The 23,223-nt window shown below is 42.3% G+C and overlaps 1 protein-coding gene across 1 annotated transcript in view; it reads left to right on the top strand.

Annotated features, from left to right (window-relative positions):
• Window positions 1–23,223, top strand: part of PDLIM5 (PDZ and LIM domain 5) — a 126,211-nt gene that overhangs the window by 4,036 nt on the left and 98,952 nt on the right. The window lies entirely within an intron of this gene.

Below are 23,223 nucleotides of genomic sequence, written 5' to 3'. Positions count from 1 at the left end.
AATCACTGGAAATCTCTGAGTGAAGGGACTGGCTTTTGATGGCTTTGTACCCTGACACCTTTAAATCTGATTAGCCAGGTGGAATCATTTATATACAAGTGCCCCCTCCTCTGTCAACAGCTCCCCTCACCCTTCTGCATTTTCATGGAGTTTAGTGACAAAGATGAATTATTTTTTACACCTGTTGGGATAGCAGAATTTATACTGCCCCGGGAGATGGAGCGGGTTTCTATTTGGGTTTATGCATCATGGTGATATTTTTAGCTAATCTTAACTAGTGTTTCAAATCCTTCCAGTTCGTTTAGTCTTGGCTTATCTTATCCACTGGTGGATTATGCTGGTGAAATTAAAAGTACAGTTTGGCTCTGAAAAATTCTTTTTATATAGCTAAAATAGACTGGAGAGCTGTAGAAATGCCTGGGTACTGATTAGGACAGTTGATATGTGAGACAATAAGGGGTTGAAAAGCAGTTTAATCTTGGATTGCAGGGACTTTAAAGCTGAACTGTAATTCAGTTTCTTGTTCAATAGCTGATGAGAAATATGAAGTGGGGATGTGGATGGAACTCTACTGATTTGGTGGTACAAGGGTTTACAAAGGCCCAGGAGCTTGCCTGCACAGGGTCCTGTGTGTGATACTGACGAGCAGTTAAGCGCTATAGGCAGTCAGCCATGTGAAACAAAGCACTTTGGGAAAGGGTAATACTTTTTCTGTACAGGCCTCTGTTATCCTGGAGATCTAGAGTGCAGTCCTGCCTGCCTGTAAGCAGGCTTCCCATCTAAAAGAGGAAACATATGTTGGAATTAGCCTAGACTACAACTTTATTGCAAGAATCAAATTCACTGTCGCATGGAGTAGCCTGGAGGAATTGGCCTCAAGAGCTACCTATAAAAGCCTCAGTTATGGGATTTCCCTAATGACAAATGTCAGTGCCCACAAGAGCAGAACATAATGAAAGACGGGGTCTGGTGTGGTTTTGGAGCTTTAATTTGTGCATGGGCGGGGAAGCACAATCTCCACTTCACCTCAGCACCGCTCCTGCACTGTGTCTTCGTACTTGCACCTAAAAGTATGCAAGTATTAGACTGCCCGGTGCCTTTTTTTTTTATTTCCCCCGCCTCCTTTGGATCAAAAAAAAGGCTTAGCTCTGGTATGCCAATCCAGCTTTGGCCCGATGGTTTTTACTGGAAGAATTCAACACCCATGTTCCTGGTATGCTAGAACACTGTGTACAATTCACCCCCCCAAGCCGTTCTTGTCCTGATGCAGCATAAATTCCTTCCTGTATCTGAAGGCTGCTAATTAAATTATTTTAGCAAAACAGTAATGAGACAGCATAATTATGTTCCTTGGCAAGGAACATAATCTTCGGTTTTGTTTGGTTTTTCATTTGTCCTCTGGAAGCTGAAGATGAATGCTGGGCTGCTGAGGGCTGATTTCCTGCTTTAGTTTAAACTCCTTGAAATTAGGTTTAAATAAAGTGTAGTTTATGAAACACAGAGAATACACTGGTTTCTAAAGATGTTTATCTGAAAAGTTAGTGTCTTCACTAATGATTTGAACAAATTAAGATCTCACAGTTCCTCGAAGAAAGTTTTTAGTAAGTCACTAGAGTTTGAACAGTTTGAACTAGAGGATACAGTTTAAGTGGGCGTATTCCTTGTTGCCTCTGAAGGGTATAATGAGCTTGTTTTGTGTCCTTCAGTTGAAATTCTTATGGTCAGCTAAGACTAACGTTCAGGGGTAGCATTTAACTTTTCATAAATTAGTATATTGCAGACTAGTCAGAACTTCTTACCAATAGCAACAGTTATTGCAGGGTAATGTCAGTCACTTTATATAGCTGAGTGCTGTAAAGTTGCTATGTTTAATTATACAGCTGTACACATTTCATGGGAAGCAATAAACGTGATGCTGGGGTTGCTGTGATGTGATGGTTATTACATATAGCAGTGTAAATATACACCGTATATGCACACAGTTATGTGTGCATACATGACATGTACGCATGTCCATATAGCACAGATGCATGTGCCACTTGTTTCATGAACTTGTATCTGGCTGGACTTCACCAGGGTGGCTTTTCCCAGTTCTCCTCCCTGCCTGGTGAAGGCACTTGTGTGAGCCCTGCAGAGTGCCACTGCACAGGTCAGGAATTTAACACTGGGAAGCTGCTGTGGGGCGGTGGGAGAGTCATGGGCGGTATGGTTCCCATGAAGCAAGGGCCCCTGGGAAGGAAGTTGTGAAAGTAAAAAGGGATAAAGGGAGGGTTGAGGTTTATTAACAGCCAAGTGTTGAAGTGGCTCAGGCTGCCACATGTAAGTGTACTGTAGGGCTTCCAGGTAGTGAATTCTGAGGTGGCATTTGTGTAACAAGAGATTGCAAACTGTGAGCAGCTGGCCTGCAGTGATGAATGCAGAAATTACTAGAGACCAGGTGTGCAAACTTAGATTATTCTGAGTTGCTGTTCTTACTGTTTCCTCGTGGTGGTTTATGTTAATTAAAGAAGCAACTGATGTCCTTATTCCTTCAAGACCTATACTACCATGCAAAAATAAAAAAAAGAAGGGAAAGCTAGAAGAGATGAGAACAAGATTTGTTTGCACATGAGTTTATTCTCATTCAATAGAAGTAACAAATGCAGTTTTGGAAATAAAGTACTCCAATATATTGCTAGGTGGGATTCATGAAGTGGCTCTCAGGCATGCTAAATTCTATATTAACAGAATTTGGGGTTAATAATATCTACAACATCTATGTTATTTAAGTGCAACACAGTAGCTTTTAAAACTATCTATGCTTCTTTTGACTTTGAATTAATATTATATTTGCTTTACTTTTTGGCAAGTTGATTAGTTCCCCATGCTTCTTTAACACAGCCAGAATAATCTCAGTAAGCATGACTAACATTAGAACTGTCAAAACTGCTGTCCTCTGCAGATTGAAATAAATGGTGTTTGGTATTGATGATGTAGTCATTATTTTGGGATGACCTGTGAGAGGTTTGGATACTTGTTCCAAAAGTGTGCTTGACATGTTAGTAGCTTATCAAAATTTTTGTGATGTAGTCTCTAAAAGGTACTTCTCTCTGTTTTATGGCAATATTTATGACTAGAAACAAGGAAATACTTAATCAAAGCTATAGTTTAAAGATTAATATAGTCTGTAGACAATATATCCCCTCCCACCCAATGCACATACATCAGATGCTTTCCTATATTTAAGTTACTTTCTTGTTGAATCCTGATGACAGGTTTAGCTATTGTCATTCAGAAGATGTTTTGCTGTTTGTTTTTCTCTTGCTGTAGGAATTAAATGGAATACAGTTGTGTTGAAATGCTTGACCTGAATGACAGCTCTGTTTTTCTACTGCAGCTTCTTTCAATATGTTTCCCGCAGCTTCTTTCTGCTTCACTGATCACTTTTCTTCTTCAAAATACCCAAAACAAACAAACACCACTCCTGCCTCAGAAATAACCACTTGGTTTTGCAGTTTTCTCAGTTTTCATTATTTCAGCTGTTTCAAGGATGTTTTTGTGTTGAAGTTGCAAGCTTATAGTTGACAGAATACTCATGATAATAAGTCTGTTGGAAAGAAGTACGCTCAAGGAGTAGGTGGGAGAGCAGCCCACCTTGGAATGAAGTAGGGAATGTGCAAGTACAGCACGTCAGCTGCTCGGTATTCATCCCACATGAGCATCCTGATGTTCTTTATGCTGATATTGGGAGGTCATTAATATGTATGAAAATAGTGAGAAGACAATAAAGGAAAATGATGTTTTGAATGGACCTGGAGCATGTCAACTTTGACTGACTAGAGTCTGACTGAGCCTCTTGCCCTTGTGTTTGTGTGAATTATTTTATTAAGCTGTATGTGTCATTTCCAGTAAAATCAAGTTTTGTGGAAGTATGAAATAAGTTATTTCAATGGAGGGCTGGGGAAATAGTCTTTCAAGCAGGTATGTGAATAGGAGAGAAACATTAGAACTGCTGGCCTGGCCAGTGATAATTGTGTCAGTAACTTTATGCTTCATCCTGGAAGCTGCTGAGAGCTCCTGACTAAACCCTAGCTGGCAGCTGCTGGCATTGGTGTGCTGGGTTGATTTGTTACTGAGTTGTGATGGTTTGCACAAATGCAGCTGAAGATGCATTCCACTGCTGCAGCTGAGCTGGATTGGGAACTGGCTGAATGGCAGAGCTCAGGGCTGGGATCAATGGCACAGGGTCTAATTAGAGACCTGCAGCCAGCAGTGTTCCTCAAGAGTCAATCCTGGGTCTGGTCCTGTTCAATTTAGGAATAAGTGACCTGGATGAAGGGATGGAGCGTCCCCTCAGCAAGCTTGCTGATGATAGAAAACTGGGAAGAGTGGCTGACACAGCAGTAGGCTGTGCTGCCATTCATTGAAATCCTGTCAGGGTGGAGTGTTGGGCAGAGAGGAACATAATGAAGTTCAACAGAGCACTAACACAGAGTCCTGCCCCTGGGGAAGAACAACCTTGTGCACCAACACGGGCTGGGGACTGATCTGCTGGAGAGCAACTCTGCCAAGAAGGACCTGGAGGTCTGCAGGACAGCAAATTCCATGAGCCAGCAGCGTGTCTTGGTGGCCAAAAAGACCAGCGGTATCCTGGGATGCCTTAGGAAGAGCAATGTGACTGTGCTCCTGTACCGATATCTGATGAGGCTGCATCTGGAGTGCTGTGCCCGGTTCTGGGCTCCTTAGTACAAGAAAGACAAGTAAATGTTGGGGGGGTCCAACAAAGGGCTGTGAAGACGAGTAGGGGACTGGAGCATCACTTTTTGAGCGAAGTCCAAGAGAGTTGAACCTGGAGAAGACATAGCGTGTGCCCAAGACAAGGGACAGCAGACACAAACTGAAACACAGGAAGCTCCATCTCAATATGAGGAAAAATTTCTTTATTTCAAGTGTAGCAGAGCACTGGAACAGGCTGATGAGACAGGCTGTGGAGTCTCCTTCTCTGGAAATATTCAAAACCCACCTGGACACAATCCTGTGCTAGCTGTCGCAAGTTAGCCTGCTTTAGCAGCAGGGTTGAACCAGATGCTCTCCAGACATCCCTTCTAATCCCAAACTTTCTGTAATTCTGTAACTTCCTGGCACAGGTCAGAGATGCTGTCAGACATCACAGCCTGTACCTGCTGATGCTGCTCCTAGAGCAGCAAATGCTGTATTTTACAGGAGCTATCAGTACTTATGAAATCAATAGGATTTGCCAAGATACCAAGCAAGAAGTGTTATTCTGTTCAGTTTAATGTTGTTTACAAGATGTGGTTTACTGAAAAATATGACAATGACAAATGAGCTACCAGCGGCAAAGTCTACATCCTCTGTGCACCAAGTCCTGAAGGAGCAGAGGTTTTCCAGGTTTTCCTTTGGATAATTACAAAGTTCCCAGCTGCACAAGTGGCTTAATATGAGCAAGTGTGCTGGAAGCCCTAAGAGTGCTGGCTAGTGCTTCAGAGTTAGTGTAGTTGCAAGCAACTGTCTTTAGAGAGCTCCACACTTTAACCTAAAGATGGGAAGAGAGATCTGTTGGTATGGATGTAATTTCCTGACTGCCTCTTGTCTCACTGTGCTTTAACATCTTTGTGATGGAAATTGGGAAAAGGGCTGTTTCCTCTGACCATTTGTTTTCCTTCCCTTGTCTGTTCTGCTGTGTGGTTTAAAGAATGACAGACCAGCACTGGTGTGTGGGCTTGGGAAGAAGGGAGGGCTTGGGGGAGAAGAGGCGTAAGAAAAGTGTCTGCATCTTGTTCTCTTCGTGACCTTATTGGTTAGACAACCTCTTCAGACTGAGTAGGAAGAAAATTTTAAAAAAACCAGTTCCTCTGCTGATGTCATTCCACCAAAGGTGAAGCTGACTGTACTGGGAGAAAAAGGAACCAAAGAGTTTGTAGCTGAGCGATGTCTGATGTTATGTGTGAACACATTCTTTTTACATTAAAAAATGCTGGTTCTTCTTTTTCCCCTTATAAGTGACATTTTAGTTACTGTATGAGGAATATAAGGTAAATATTTCATGATGGAAAAACTAAAGTATTTGTTTGCAGTGTCTACTTCTCAAAGACAGACGTAGTGAAAAAATAAACTCTGATTAGATGTTCAGGGCAGATGCAAAACTGGCAGTCCTTCCAGAGGCCAAAAGACAGGAGCATTTATTGAATAGTAACTGCAAAATATTAGGCATGTTTTCTTTGCAAGTATCTTGCCCTGGAGGCCTGACAGCTTCCGTCGACTTCCCCACCATTTGGAGATGCTATTTTTAGTGTAACTGTTTTTCTCATTATTCATTGGCCGATGGCTATCAAAAGGCATTGTGAGAAGAGACATGGTGTTGAAAGGTTTGTTTGTTTGGCTTTGGTATGGAGCCAGGAGATAACATTGTTGCCTTTTTTTCTTTTTAATTATTATTTGTTTTGACTTTTTAAGAATAGTTTTCATATGTTACCAATATAAGGGAAAGTGTGAGAGAAAACTGTTTCTCATATGCCTAAGGCAGTGGAAATATGGGAAAGGTGATACTCTTCCTGCCAGTGGTCATAAAAAATGAAAATTGAGGCTGAGGTTAGTTTGAACAAATATGAGGAATAGAATCATTGAATCATTTAGGTTGGAAAAGTCCTATAAGATCGTTGAGTCCAACCACTAATTCAGCAGTGCCAAGTCCACCACTAAACCATGTCCTGACGTGCCACATCTACACATCTTTAAATGTCTCCAGGGATGGTGACTCAACCACTTTCTTAACCACTTTCTTGGGTAGCCTATTCCAATGCTTAATAACCCCTTTGGTGAAGAATTTTCTATATATCCAATGTAAACCTCCCTTGGCACAACTTGAGGCCGTTTCCTCTTGTCCTTCTTGTTTGTTGGGAGAAGCTGACTCTCACCTTACTACAGCCTCCTTTCAGGTAGCTGTAGAGAGCAATAAGGTCCCCCTGAGCTTCCTTTCCTCCAGGTTAAACACCTCTGGCTCCCCCCACTGCTCCCCATGAGACTTGTGCTCCAGACCCTTCATCAGCTCCCTTGCCCTTTTCTGGACACTCTCCAGCACCTCAGTGTCTTTCTTGTAATGAAGGGCACAAAACTGGACACAGGATTCAAGGTGTGGCCCCACCAGTCATGAGTACAGGGGTACAATCCCTTCCTTGCTCCTGCTGCCCCACTGTTTTTGACACAAGCTAGGATGCCATTGGCCTTCTTGGCACACACTGGCACACATGGGCTCATGTTCAGCTGCTGCCAACCAGCACCTCCAGGTGCTTTTCCACCAGGCCGTTTTGCAGCCACTCTGCCCCAAGCCTGTCACACTTCATGGGGTTGTTGTGACCCAAGCACAGGAACTTTTCCTTGTTGAACCTCATTCAGTTGGCCTCAGCCCATTGTTCTGTCGAGTAAGTTTGCTTCTACAGGTGGCTGTTACAAGAATAGAGACAGGAGGGATGGAGGCCACTGCTAAGGCCAGTGCTCCATGAGTTTGGATGACAGCAGTGAAAATATGACAGAAGTGCCTCTTTAGATTCCCTTGCTATGTGAGGTCCTCAAGCTGAATTTGCAGAGGGAGGTACTATGTTTTCTTAGAAGAGCAGATATGGGTTCCCTCCCTCTTCCCATTTATTTGCTTCTTTCATTGCTCTCCTTTCAACACTGTCAGTTACTCAGGTGGTGTCCCACACGCAGTAGCTTTTCATCTTGTGTCACCTCAAGGCATCAGTGCAGTTTTGTGTAGCTGCTTGGTTATGCTATCCTGAGTAGAGAGGTAGCATGGGGAAAAATGACATGCAGTAAGTTGATGATCTTATCATGATACACACCCTTAAAACAGATTAATAAGTGGTGCACCAAAAACTGTACACCAAAACTACTAAGTAGCCACAGAGCACAGAGACTTGTAGACCAGAAAATTTCAAGTGGAATAGTCCATAATATTTTACCACTATGGATTAGTATTGCAGTTTTTTTCTCATTTTGAGTTACTTTTTCATTTGAAACTTCAGCTTAAACAGTTAAGCTTAGTAGATGTAAGAGATAGTTGAAAGTATTGGAACGAATGAACTCTTGCAACTGCTGTCAGCTGTGCCTGTAGCAAAGCCCTAAAGTAAAATGTAATGCCTTGTGTGAAGTCCCATAGGCTAAAAAGTAGATCTTGCCAGGTCTCTAGTAGTCCTGTTGGAAAGGTCAAATGGTTTGCATGTTAACTGGATATGAAAGAAGTTTGACTTATCCTGGGCTATATTAAGGAATGATCTAACTCAGTATCTAGTTTTTCCTTGACAAGTAATAAAACAATGTGAAGTACTTGCCCTGAGAAGGCAACAGAAAATTTTATTTTGTGCTAATTATTTCATAGGTCTTTTGAAGACCTGACTAGTGATTTAGATGCTAAACCTGGATTAATGTAGAATGCATCAATTTCAGGAGGGTAAAATTCCCTGTTTATTTAGCTTTTGTATTTATGAATGTAATTGGATTATGTTTAGTTATTCTTGCACCCTAAATTTATTCAGACTGTGGAGAAAATGATCCCAAGTGTCTCTAAGTGTGATGCTGTATTGGTAGCAATGTCATTTGAGATTTTTTAAAAGAAATTCTCTAGAGCCAAGGCAAAATGCTGTAAATATAAAAAACGCACACATAAAGGTGTATTTTTGTTATTAAAAAGATGGTATCACTTTGGTGGAAACTCTAGCTATGGAACATTTTGTTCAGAACCCTTGAAAAACAAAAGCAGCTTTGCTGTGCAAAAGCTCCCTCTGCCAAGCAGAGGAGCTCAATCTCAAAGTTTATAGTGCATCTGCTATTAAAGATTTTTCTATTTAATGTGCATCTTATACATGACAAGCCAGCTGTAGTTTTGAGTCCAGTGTTTTCTACCTCTTCTCTTTGTGGTTCTAGACTTTGCATTACATTGTGGAAGACATGGGGTGACGGGTTCATGGGATTGTTTGTCTACAATTTGCGTGTGTATCTGAGCAATACCTTCTGTGCTGTTCTAATTTTCTTTACCTAATGCCTTTAAAAGGAGGGACAAAAGCAAACAAAAAGTCAGGGGAGATTTACAAGCCACAGAGCCTGTGGAGGTAGGGTTGGGCTTGCTTTTATTAGACCGATAGGGAAATGGAAGCCTTGTAAAGCTTTAAACATCCAAGACCTCTTGTTAAATTCATAGAATCACAGAATGGGTCAGATTGGAAAGGACTGCAGTGTGTCAGCTGGTCCAACCTCCCTGCTCAGTGTCATCCCAGAGCACATGGCACAGGATTGTGTCCAGACAGTTCTTGGATATCTCCAGAGAGGGACACGCTGCAACCTCTCTGGGCAGCCTGTTCCAGTGCTTGGTCACCCGCACAGTAGAGAAGTTCTTCCTCACAGTCATGTGGAACTTCCTGTGCATCAGTTTCTGACATTGGTGAGGTCGCCTCTTGGTCATTTCTCCTTGAGGCTGAACAGGCCCAGCTCCCTCAGCCTTTCCTGGTTTGAGAGATGCTTCAGTCCTTTGATTATCTTTGTCACCCTCCACTGGACCTTCTCCAGGAGCTCCCTGTCTCTCTTATCCTGAGGAGCGCAGAACTGGACACAGCACTCCAGATGTACCTCATCAGGACTGAGTAGAGGGCAGGATCACTCCCCTCGACCTGCTGCCCATGCTCTTCCTAATGCAGCTCAGGATCCACTTGGCCCTCTTGGTTCCCAGGGCACACTATTGGTTCATGGACAGCTTGGTGTCCACCACTATCCCCAGGTCCTTCTTCATAGAGCTGCTCTCCAGCAGATCAGCCCCCAGTCTGTGGGGGTGCATGGACCCTGCAAAAGCCTTTGTTGAATTTCAGACAGTTCTTCTGTTGGCTTTCTGCAGCTGCTCATCAAATCACAGTGTTCTGAATCTAGACCAAATGACAGTGTTCTTTGGTAGTATGCTAGCAGTTGTTTAGAAATGAAAAGGCAACCCCCAAAATATATATTCAGGATATATTTAATCTTTGGGGGATGGTGGACTAGTTCTTTGTGGAGGACTGATTGTTGGAATCATGACTTGATCAAGTGTAATGTAAAGAGTCATCAGGGGCCACAAACAGCCTTGCAAAGGAAGCAGTAGTGGCTGGAGAGCCTTGCATCCTACCTGGTTCCTGAGTTCCTGTCTTCTTTAAATATTTTTTTAATGCTGAGAGATGTGAGGAAGGCCCCCTTCCCCAAATATTGGCACTCTCAAAAGTGGGAATAAGCTTGTGTAGTACCAAATTGTCCTCTTGGATGTGAATTGGCCCCCACCCCTGTCAGTGCTACTCACAGGCTGAAGAAGGTTGACAGAAGAAAACCTGTGTTTGCGTTTTTGTGATGGAGCTTAAAGCCAGCTCCACAGATGAAGTTCTTCCTCCATCAGTGCCCAAAGCAGGGATAGTAGATGGGAATGGTGCAGCAGAGGTTCTCTCAGCCCAACAGGCTTGGCCCCAGGAACTGGGTCTGCTGGCACAGTGGCGGCAGATACCTGGGGACAGTACAGGCTGGAAGTGCCGAAGCCAGACTTGCTAGGACATGTCTGTCAGCGTACTAAGCTGTGAAAACTGCCACTGAATGCTTATTAAATAACCACTTCTGTCAGCTATGAATACATTCTCTTCTCTCCACTTTCCAGCTGTCATATTTTGGTAGCTGGCTAGAATCAAAAGTCACTGTAGCTGGGGTGTACATGAATCTCCTTTGAGAGGATAATTTGTAAATTAAATTAGTTTGGCATTGTGCAAATCAATTGTAATCCTGTAAATACTAATAACCCAGGCCTTGGCCCTGGAAAAACACTCAAGGAAAAGTGCAACTGTGGGCATATAAGTTGTTACCATAAGATGACACTTGCATAAGGCTCGGCCTATGTCGATGTACATCACGGCTCAGCACCTTGCAGTTTTGGTTCTTCAAATTTGTTACCAGGAAGAAAGAAGCACAGACTTGCTTGGAGGAGACAGTTGACCTTTCCCAGACAACTTTCTACTTTGTCTCGAAGATGCATGAGCCAGTGATTGTTAGCCGAAGAGAATTGACTAGCAGAGATGTTTGTGTGGCATCCAGAGAACTCAAATAGAAACAGGCCTTTATCAGACAGCCAAATTCCATCAGTAAATCAAGTGCTTTAGTAGTGCTAACTCTTGCCCTGAAAATGTAGAAATGCTCCATCCCCTTTTCTCTTAGCCGTATGCAATTATTGCATAAGTTATAATTTTTAAGGTAGAGATTACTACCCTCAGAGCATGTCCTTTTTTGGGTGGTTTTGTAAAACTTCTGAACTGCTGGTTAAATAATTGAGCTTATGAACAAAATACAGATGAGTAGGTGTTTTTGACTGAAAGATCAAATTTTGTGTAAATGTCTAGAAATGCAGTTCACTTCCAATGTGAAAACCTAGAGATGGTTTCCGTGAGGTGTGCACTTAAAGGTTGGAGGCTTGAATTCTTGCACTATCTCTCTGGATAAAAGTATCACCATCCCTCATATGTCAGAGGGAATGTGATACTCACTGGCAGTGGAGTAGCTCTTTTGTGGGAGTATTTTCCTCCATTGACACATCTCCACTTCAGCTTTAAAATGTGCAAACTGCTGATCATTGAAACTTAAAATTACATTAATTAGTTTTGACGTCTGAACTGATGAAAACTGCTGCTGTTGCAGTTGACAGCCCAGATCAGTGCATACGTCTGTTCTGGATGGTGTGGGATGAAATAACTGGAAATTGCTCACAGGAAACTCTGATTATAGCAGTCAAAGGAAGGATTTAGGGCAAACCAGTTGGTATTGATGCTTTACTTCGTAACCTCCTACCACTGTGGAAGGCCAGACTGCTGGGGTGTTCTCCCACTGCTTCCTCCTTGCAAATGAATGTAAGGCATACTTTTGGCATTGGGATGGAGGCAGATGGGTGAAGTACAGGATTTTGGATGCCTTAGTCATTGACGTCAACTGGTTCCTGACCTCATCCACAGGATGGAGTGCCTCCAGTGTTTCTGCTAACTCTGAATGCCTGCTCTGTCACTCATTCGCTCTGTACGTTTTTTTTTCCCTTCTTAATTGCATGTCCTAATTTTCTCATTCCTGCTTTCTACATTCCATTTCAGAATTCTGTTTCTTTAGCAAGGAATGTATTCCCAGGGCACAAAGTGAGGTTTTGTAGAGATTTTCCTGTCCTGCTTTGCCCTGATGATGATTACCTAATCAGCCTCTATCCTGCAGCAGGGACTCATTCCCTTGAGAGAAATTTCTGTATGACTTGGAAGGGGCCTGGATATGGGAGATAAGGCCTCACAAGAGGGAATTCCACATGAAGAAAAATATTACCCAGAGTGAGGGGGTAAAGATGAGCGTAGTGGAATGTGGAACTGCTGTGCTTCTGGGAAAGCATACACTTGAGAGGGGTGGCATGCAAATAGTTTAGACTTAAGCACAGTGACATTTAAGTAATGATAGTGTCAATTCTAGGAAACATTGTGCATAACAATGGGCATTATGAATTAGGAAATAACCGCACTTCAGTATTTAAGATAGCTAACCACTCAAACTGAATCAGTTGGTTTTCTAGTGCCATTTTTTTCAGTTTCTGATAAATAGGTTTGAGTACTTTACTTTGTTGCCTGTTTTATCAGAAAGGGGAAGGTAGTTTTGCAAGAACACAATTTGTACCGCCTTTAAGTTTTGTCTTTCCTTTTCTTAGCCTGAAGACTTATGCCTTACTGCTGAAATAATTCTACCAGGGTTTTTGCTCTTAGTTATTATTTAAGAGAAATGCTGTTCAGAATCCATTATTACCTGTGATGCTAACAGGGTTTAGGATTAATAAAGCAAATGAAGGGATAGGAATAAAAGAAATAAGAATTAGGAACCAAAAAAATCACAAACTAAAAAAACATACAAAACCAGTGAATATATAGCATGTTTGTCAGAGACCTCCAAGTGACAAATGATAAGAGCTTTGGACTCTAAAGCAGTTGGTATAAGTGGCTATAGGGATAGCTTGTCTCTGTTTTGAATTGTATTAGTACTGCATTGCAAGTCTGTAACCATCCTTTTCCTTCCCATTTTTCCGAGCTGTGCCAGTCCTTGCAGAGTGTAGTTTGTCCTGGGTCTACTGTGCCCAGCACTGGGTTTCTGTTATCAGAAAACAGGGCTGGATGCAGGCAGCTTTTGCTTTATGGGTGTAGTTACAGGAAATGCTTCAGCATCAAGAAACAAGCTACTCTTTTATGAGCAACTGGGTGCCCCTGGATTCCTGAATAAATACTGTCAGCAGCACGTGCATGTTTGGGTTTCCAACCCAAAAAGCATTGCAGGCTTCTAGGGAGAATTCTGTAGCTGGTGTTACATGTGAGGTGGAGAAGTGGGTCTAGAGATTTATTGTGGCCTTTAGTTTCCTGACAGATTCTTGACCTTCCTGGGCATGACTCAACTACGTATTCCAGTTTCTTGTTGCCCAGTGTGTGAGGCTGTCTTTTGGAGCCTGCCACAAGATCCCTTCTGCACTCCCAACATCATGGCAAACTTAGTGGCTTCTTTCCCTCAGCTGCCTCAGGCCATTGTGATTCAGGAGGGTACAGGGGGTTTAGGTGTCATTTGCCCATGAGGCTGATACAGTGTAAATGACCCACTGTCATTTACAGTGGGTTAAATGACATAAAGATGGTAGCAGCTTCATTGGCTTGATCTCTGTTCATTAATAATTGGAGTTTACAAGCCAAGTGTGGTTAAAAAGCACACAGAAGATACCAGTTTGGCCATTCCCCCATCCCTTTAATTCACACTGGGAGGAAGAGTAAAGGTTGTTGTTGAAAGGCTTGAATAAAATGGAGCCAAAATCTGTGTCATCAGAGGGGCCTCACTGCGATGCACCAGATCTGAGTTCGTTTTGCCAGTTGTCCCATAAAGAGGAGGAAGTGCTTTGTGATATGCGCCAGTAACCTCATCTGGATGTTAATCAGGACCACACATAGCTGTCTTCAACCTCTTGCTGTCTTCCTGCGTGTTGAAGAGATAATCCTAAAGCAGCCCTTCCAAAACTGCTGCAGTCAAGATTATAAAGGAAATCAGTTACTTTTGCTGCTGCTGTTCTGGAGTGTCAAAGTAACTGTGAATTTTTGGGAGGGGAACATTGCGGGGGGTTGCTGTTAAGCTCCCAGTCCTTTGTATTGATGTGCTTGTATCAAAATCTGAATTCAGTTTAAATCATCAAAATAATCCTTTGGTCTTGCATTGCAGATTTAAGAAAAGTAAGCTGGAAAACCCAGCAAAACCCTCAGAGTGTATCTTGGCAATAAAACTGTGAGATTAAAAAGCACTACTTATTTCTAGGGCCTGACTCATGGTTTTTGAATGTGTGAGGGTGGCAGTGCTGGCCGGTCAAGTAGCATTATAAATATTTCAGGACTTTTGGGCACAGAGCTGTGCCAAATATTTTTCTCATGTTTGGTTTTTTTTCCTAATTCCCGAAACAAATTTTTGCAGATCTCTTATAATCTGGGTTGTGTGTGTAATTAAACAGACAACATGTCAAATCTCAAAACTTCTGAAAATGGTGCATCAAATTCAAGTATTTAAATCAATTACATAGTGACCAAAGTGTTGTTGACTGTCTACAAGCTGTTTTACTGGGACATGGTGTATGCAGTTTCATGTGTATGTGGTACAGGAGAGTGAATTATGGAGCAGCTGGCTTGCTAGAGATCTTCAGAACTAAACAGTGCATGGCCTGTGTGGTAGAATTTTACCCTGTTAGGAAAGTAAATCCAGCAAATTGGCTGATTATTAATGGTGGCTCCAACTTCTGGTGTCAGCATATGCAAAGCAAAAGCGGTGGTAGTGGTATTGTGTGGAATAATTGAATAAGTCTTCCTGCCTTCCAGGAAGCCGATGGTGCCCTGAAACTCGTTCAGCCAAGTCCTAAATGAATTATCCTCTGACAGATTGTGCTCTGGGGGAAGTATATTTCTATTAGTTTTCACAAGGCATTGCAAGTTGCAGCAGGCGCGGAATGTTAAAAGATGGAGAAGGCTTTCAGTGGATGTGTGTGGGAATTTCTTGCTCAGGACTTCATTAAGCTCTGGGATGTGGGGTGCTGCAGGCAGAGAGAGGCAGCATGTCCCCTACCATGCCGCAGAGCCATTTCTGGCAGTGCAAGCACTGGCCTTGTGAATTTCTTGGTTGTGACTTGACAGAAACACTGAACAAGGGCTCTGCAAGCTTTAAAATGGGAGCTGAGCTGGTAATTGCTTTTCTCCAAGTACTGAATGTGCAAATGTGAACAAGCTGCTTGGTGCAGTACTGAAATAATGAGGTTGAGAGCTATGTGTGGGGAGCAGTGTGTGGAGGGTCTCTTCTGCTTGTGGTACTCTGGATGAAGAAAATGAATGAATACATATGCTTATTTTTGTAATTTGTCTATCTGAAGCATGTTGAGTCCAAACTTCCATGCTATGTGGATGGGCTCTTTAATGAAGAAAGTTTTGAGCTTCCTTTGCCTTTCAAGGATTCAGAGTCACAGAATGGGTCAGGTTGGAAGGGACCACAGTGGGTCATCTGGTCCAACCTCCCTGCTCAAACAATTCTAGAGCACATGGCACAGGATTGCATCCTGTTCTTGAATATCTGCAGTGAGAGAGACTCCACACCCTCTCTGTGCAATCTCCAGTGTTCAATCCCCTGCACAGTAAAAAAGTTCTTACTCATATTCAGGAGTTGGAACCTCCTGTGCATCAGTGTTTGCCTGTTGCTTCTTGTCCTATCAGTTGGCACCACTAGGAAGAGCCTGACTCCATCCTCTTAGCACTCCCCTTTTAGATACTGAGGTAACATTGATGAGGTCTCCTCTCCTGGGGCAGCTTCCCTGGTTTCTTCTGGTCTGGGGGAGGCGAGACTTTAGCTGGTGAAAATTCTGTATTACTCCACAAAGCTTATTTGTGTTTGCTGCTCTTCTGACAAATATGTGACATGTGGGGGAAGTCCTTGTAAATCAGGGATGGAGCATGGCAGGCAAGATTGTGAGGAAGTGTTGGAATAAGTAAATAGTGGGTAATAGTAACCTGAACCTTTCTTGAATATATGTAGGAAATATACTGCTTTAATTATAAATATGTGATACTTTTCAAAAGCACTTCACATAAAGATGCTGGAAGTAGGTATGGGAAAGGTCTAGATGATGTTGCATACATATCTGGGCTGGGCGCAGTCATTGTAAACTGTGGGGATTGTAATGTGTGTAAACTGTCATGACTTCTCCTCTTGCAGAGAAGAAAGAATGTTGCTTACAATATGTGCCTTATGTCTCCATATGCTATTGTTTAAAATGAGTAACTGAGAGCAGAACAATGAGAACGTAACAAATGTGTAAGCGAATTACTCTACGCAGTTATTACAGGACATAATTTCAGTGCATTTACTTTGAAGCTGGGTTTCAGTGCAAGACAGGGCTCTATATTGTAAGTTAGATTATCTCTTGGATTTTTAACCAACACATTGTGGGGAAAAAAGTTAATTAATACAATCCCCTTAAGAGAAACTCCAGCCTTAATATCTTTTCCTTTCTTTATTTTGTTCACTCTTGATATAGAGGAATATGACAGCTGGCATGATGCCTCCTTTTTGAATTGTGCCATTTAGCATTTCTGGCAGCTGGATATGTGTGGAAAATTGTATAGCGACAAATCTGTTTTTCATACCTTTTGTAGTCTGTTTTTCATCAAATAGAAAAATGTTAATACCCCCTGAACTTTCCTTCTTTGGCTCACCCATACAGTAATTTACTTGAGCATTTCCTGTATGCTGTCTCTGGGTATGGAGCTTGTACTTTCCATCTTTGCTTCATTACAGATCTCCACCAGTGTGGTGCCTCATTCCTAGGCTTCTTGGGGTGCTTCCTAGGACAGTCCAGATTTGCACACTGCAGCAAATTTGCAATGTGAAAACTTGTGGAAGGGAATTTATCCTACTCTGAAGTGAAACTTGAAACAAAGAAGAGACTAATAGAATGGGTTGGGTTGGAAGGGACCTTAAAGATCATTTAGTTCCAATGGCTCTGCTGTGGGCAGTGACACCTTTTGCCAGACCAGGATGCTCAGAGCTCCATTCAACCTGGCCTTGAACATTTCCAAGGATGGGGCATCCCCAGCTTCTTTAGGCAGCTTGTTCCAGTATCTCACCACTGTCACAGTGAAGAATTTCTTCCTGGTATCCAATCTAAATGTACCCTCTTCAATTTTAAATGCTTCACTTTGTGGGTCTGTTGGAATACTGTTAGTATTTCCTATATCCCTTAGCATAGTTTCATAAATTATCTGGTTTTCAAGGGATTTTTCCTTGCTCCTATTAGTGTGCTTTGACTTTGGTAACTTACAAACAAATGAAGAATACAGCATAGAGCTGATTTGGCTGTTGAGTGACTATTTTACGTTTCTTCAGGGTGCCTGAGAAATTTTGTGTTGTTTGTGGGCAAATTCCATTCAACTCTGCCCACTGTACTTTAGTCTATAAGCAGATGCTAAAATTTGGACATTCGAACCTGTGGGTATTGGGATTGACATCATTGGTCTGGAGTGGTCACCTCCTGCCAGCACTCTTCTTAATGATCTTACCTTCTACAACTTTTCCTCTCCACTGTTTTTTTTCTTTTTTTCCTTTATAGCGAAGCTGAAATAAGAAGGTGATATTTTCCTTGCAAATATGCCTTGCTCTTCCACTTCACTGCTGGTCTTGAATGTAGATGAAACTGTGATTTGCTTCTCTTTTCCAGTTCTTTTAAGACTTGAAGGTCTCCTGAGAACTCAAATATTTTTGCATTGGAGAAAAAGAAATCTTAGATTATTTGAGCCAGGCTACCAAAAAAAACCAACCAAAATTAAAAAATGCGGGAATCAAAACACAAATAGTCACGCCTTTTAGGGGAGGATGAGATGGTATCTCTCAATAAGCTCCTCCTCATCAGCAGTTATGGAAAAATTTATTTTGGTTCTCCCAAGAAAATATTTTGAGTTATTAATGAACTTTGAAACTTGATTTAATGTTATTTTCTTTAGTCAAGAATGTCTCAAAGCTCTTGAAATGCCAACTTATAAATTCTTGCAAGGAATAAACAGACTCGTGTTGACATAAGTAAGCTTTTTATGTTTATTAGTTTTTAGTGTAGACAAAAAATGTGCATGTATATGTCTCTCTGCCTGCTTTGTTTTAATGCTGCAGAACGGTGAGGAGGGATATGTTGCAACACTAAGTTTTTTGTTCAAAGTACAATCTGATCTGCTGCCAGCAGGCGCTGGAGACCTGTCATGCCAGGCTCAGCTTTTTATTGATGCATACCAGCCCTGGCACAGAGGTGATAACAAATACCTGCAGGGGTCATGGCTTTAAACGTTTTTCAGCACAGCCCCATTACCAAAATCTTCAGGATCAGTATGTATTTATGCATTATAGCTGAGTGTTGCAGTTCAGTTTGGGGTAGGTTCAGTGTCTGCAGGCACCCACCACAACTCTAGATCCAGGATTAGGAGCTGGCTCCCATGGAAGGCAGGATCTGCCCTGGCGCCTCCTGGGGAAGGTGTGGCTCGGGCTGTGTCCTGTAGGGCAGCTTCATACATGCAATAGTTTGCTATGGCCTGACCATTCTGCTACTTGGCAGCACTGTGAAAAAAAAAAGTGATTGCTAAATTGTGCGTGAATTTGAAGTGATAACCAACCTGATTTGTGTGTTTTCAAGCCCCTTCCCTTGTTGGGGTTTCAAAGAAGAAGGGATGAATTTCACTGTCAAGACAGACAAGTGGCAGAGGTCTCAGATTCTTTCCTCTTGTTTGTTGCATTTCACATACCTGCTGGAAGCACAGCGTTTGTCGCCTGCCCTGTGAAGGAGCAGAGGTCTGAGATGTTTCAGTGCTTTGTTCTGTTTTTGCCTTGCCCTTTAGCGGGAAGTATGTGTGCAGGTAATGCCCCAGCTATGGCACAGGCTGTCCCCTGTCCCGCCTGACCTGTGTCCCCGAGCGTCACACCATGTGTGCCCTGCCCTGCCTGCCTCTGCTGACCTCTCTGCACTTTCTGCTATTGCTGCCTGAGCCCGGCCCTGGGAAACCACCCAGGCCCTTCCCTTTTTGCTCAGCAGACTTCAGGTGGATACTTCTGAATGCTTTTCTTATTTCTGCATTAAAACTTGGCCTTTGTTCACACTTAAACAGTGAAGATTGGAGCTGTAAATCAGATCAGGAGACCAGAGATCACAGCTAAACTCAGTTGCCAACTCAGCTTGTTTATCTCTGTTCAGTGCAAGACCCTTTTCCAAGAACCTATGGCATTTTTTCAGTGCCTTTGGGATACTGCTGCCCGTCTGGATTTGGCAGAAGCATTAACTGTCTCCTGTAATTCTTAAAACCCTAAAGCTGTGGCACTGCTGTGCTTCACCAGAGAACTGGACATGAAGCCAAAGGTTCATTATAAAGCAGAGCAGTAACACAATCTATAGCAGAATATTAAAGTGACGTGCTGGCTGGATGTGCTGCGGTTTTAAATAACTTGCATTCATGTCCCCTGAGTGCCAGATGAAAGTTTAGACCCTTGCTGGGCAGCCCACACCATGCTTGGAGTACACTGTTCAACACGTAGGCTCTGGGGCACCAGTGTCTCTTTTGGAGACTTTTCTCTATCATTTGCTCTTCCATTTATTTTTAATTGGACTTTGGGGGGTGGGTTTTTGTTTGGTGGTGTTTGTTTTGGGTTTTGAAATTTTTTTTTTTGGTGGGGGAGGGGTGTATGTGCTTTGGATTGGGTTTTTTGTTACCTTTTTATTTTTAAACCAAATTAAACTCACAGCTCTGAAGACAAAGCTCTTGCTTCCTAAGCCATTTCTGTCTGGAGATAAGTGGCTATGCGCCATTTAATTCCTGTTCCTTACCACCCTCATGCCTTTAGTAGCACTAAATTAGGATAAAGTGATTTTATTTTTACTTCCAGATGATATATATGGGGGAAACAGCATTTGACCAAGATTAGATTTTTGGGCAACTGTGCTAAAATGCGTTAATTAGACACTATTAAAATTTGAAACTACTATTTAGAAATATTTAATTAGGCAGAACTAAACCATCTGTCATTCCATCAATGGATCCAAAAGATCATATTTCTTGGAAAAAGAAATTTAAATCTTTTTCGTTAAGGGTCAGGGTTGATGAGCCCTGAGACTAGTACTAATTTCTTTATTTGGTGTATCCCAGAAACTTAGAGGGGCTCGCCTGGAATTGCCTTTGCAGTGATGTGTATTTATGTGGTTTACATCGTCACTAAAAATTCTTTTCCAGTCTTGGGGTGCTTCCTCTGGCATGACAAGTTGGGTCTTTACGGTTTGAGAGCTCCTCTGCTCTGTTTCCAGCAATCTTGAGTAGGAAGGTGCAGCCTGAAGCACTGACATAAATCTGTGTTGCTTCGATCCTGCTATTTCCCAGACCCTATGTACCACCCCCAGCTGCTGTGCTACTGCCACTGCTCATCCATTCACATGGTATGCTAAGAGAGCACAGAAATAGACTTTGTTTTCATTTTTGGTAGGTAATACCATCAGCTTTTCAGTTAGGGATATGTGCTCTTTAAAACTTGTTTTTCAGGAGAACTACCTGTAACTGCAGGGCATTGTGTTATTGAAGTGTCATGTTTAGTGATATAAATTGGAAGTTAGAGTACGTTCTTCCTTTGTTTTGGGGAGGTTTGTGTAATCCTGCCCCAGGGACATGAGATTTCCTCACTTGTGCTGAGAAATTAACCATCACTTGTTGCTGACCTGGGTTAGCTTCAGTGATATAAATCTAAATCTATGCATATCTAACTAGTAATGCTTCACAAATGATTTACTTCTGATGCCTTAATTTTCTGTATCTTTTGTGCACCTTTTTGTGCACAGGGCTCTGTGTTGCTGTCTCTCCTCTGGGCTGTAATGAGCACACTTGGATGTGTTTGAATGTGATAGATGATTTTGTTCTTAATCAGATTGTGCTTGATCACTGTTGTTCCAACCTTCCTCTTCTACTGCTAAGTTGCTGCTTCAGCTTTGTACTCCTTAGGATGATGAAAACCAGCCTGCTTGTGTCTTCTCTGTGAAAGGGGGAGGAATGACAGCTATTTTATGTTCATTGAGTGCTGTGGTTAGTGTTTAGGAAGTGCATGTGATGGTAACAGACAAGCAAGGAGGTCTGGTGTAACCTCAGGCAGGTTAATCACTCCACACATTGACATTTGAATACAAACTAAGCTGCACCAGAATTTTTTTATGTCTGGTTGGTATTTCTTTTATTTTTTGTTTGTATTAGTAGCTTGCACTGGCCTAGAAGAAGAAAGAAAGATAATGTTTTGCTTATGCAGAAAAGTTGTACTTTTTTTTTTCTCCTCCTCAGTTTAGTAGGAATGCAGAATAAATGTGCCTCTGCCCTGGTATACATCTTGTGCTGCTGTCATTTTTATTTGAGTTTTGTATGCTTTCAAGTCTCAAACGTTTGAGTTTCCTCCTTCCAGTTAAGTGCAGTGGATTGAAGGAATGAACTGATTTGCTTGGGCATCTGAAGGGCTTGGAATTTAATTTCTTCATCAGTTGATTTAGTTTCATCATGGTCTTCAATATGAGTCTTGGCTACAAAATACAGTGGTGCCAGTGCTGGTCCTTCCATTGGCACATTTAGTTTGTTTAGTTAATGAGAAACCATAGAACACCTGGTGAAATTCATGTTAGTAAGAAGCTGCCATAAATAGGAGACAGGTCCTCTGGAGTGATAAAATATTCAGAGACCCTGGGAGTGGGTGGGCTCTTGGCTTCTGGGGATGAAGGAGGGCCTGTCCCCTTGGGATGGATGCTGTCCTGGGGGTGCCAACCACATCTGGGAGCTAGCAGGATGAACACCTGGGACAGAGATCTTGGAGTCACCAAGTGACTGGTCCTAGTGGGAAATGGGAATTGTTTTTGTGGCTCTGACTCAAGGTGCAGTTGGCTGGTAACTCTCAGTCAGGCTAACAATTGTCCTTTAGTTGCTGCACAAGTGACTCCTTGTGTTAGCAGTGATAGTGGAACACACCCAAGAGAGGGGGGGACTGACCCTGTTACTGCTGCTGCAGTCAATTAGCATCCCAGTAGGAGTGCCCAAGTGCCCATATCTATATCCATCATCCTGTGTTCATGCATTCATTTGGAAACACTTGCAATACATTGATTTTCCCCCTCCCCCTACGCACAAGTCCTGGTTTGGATTCTGCAGTTTCCCAGGCTTTGGGAACGTGTGTGACAACGTGCTGCACTCAGTGTGTGGCCCTGGAGGAGAGCATGTTGACTTCTTCTTTATTGGTGGGATCACTGAGCCTTTTGTATTGAGTACACTTGTTAAAGCAGTCCCTGTCCCATGGTTATGGTGTGAGGTAGAAGGGTTTTGAGGAGGTCTTGCACTGAGGGAGGGTTAAAGTATGAGGTAAATTGGTTAGTATTAGATTTGTAAGGGGATGTTGTTACCCTTGCTGGTATCTGGCCCAAAGTTTGCATCAGCTGGAGTTCTCAGCAACAATCTGCCGTTTGGCACCATGGTCTCATCCGTATTTCTGTAGTGACTTACTCCCTCAGATGATTTCCTTGGAGCAGATGGCAAGTTGCATGAACTTTTCTTGTGGTAAGGAAATGAATACTGTGTTTTAGCCATGAATGCTCTGTCAGTTTGTGCTCTTGAATAATACACATACTGTAAGAACGAACTTCAGTGTCTCCATTTGACCTGTCAGGTCACAGATGTCCATATGTGGATGGAGAAGAAAACATACAAAGCCACACTAACCTGCTTTTCCCCTAACCTCATTTATAAGTGGGCATATTTCTGAGAAGATGTTTTGCTTCCAAGGTCTCCAACTTTATTCATGTTTCTGCTTATGTTATGCTTATTGTTCCTTCTTGCTAGCATGGTTTGGCTGTTGTTCTTCATCTCTATACTCAAAAAGCACTGCAAAACCTCACCTGAGAGAGGCTTGTATTGTATTCTATCAAAGGTGAAGTATTAGCCCTGTTGAACTTCTAAATAGTAGCTTTGTAAGTGTGTTATTCATTTTGGGTCAAGAAAAGGTTGTGCAAGATGCTCATCTCCTTCAGTTCTCACATTTGTGTGGCTGTTGAGTTGGTGACTTGTAGCAGAGTGTATGGAGATCAGAATACTATGGTGTGCAAAAAGTTAT

The sequence above is a fragment of the Camarhynchus parvulus genome, chromosome 4, assembly GCF_901933205.1.
Source record: "Camarhynchus parvulus chromosome 4, STF_HiC, whole genome shotgun sequence".
NCBI classification, from domain to species: Eukaryota; Metazoa; Chordata; class Aves; order Passeriformes; family Thraupidae; genus Camarhynchus; species Camarhynchus parvulus.
This window is presented reverse-complemented; position numbering and strand designations above follow the sequence as displayed.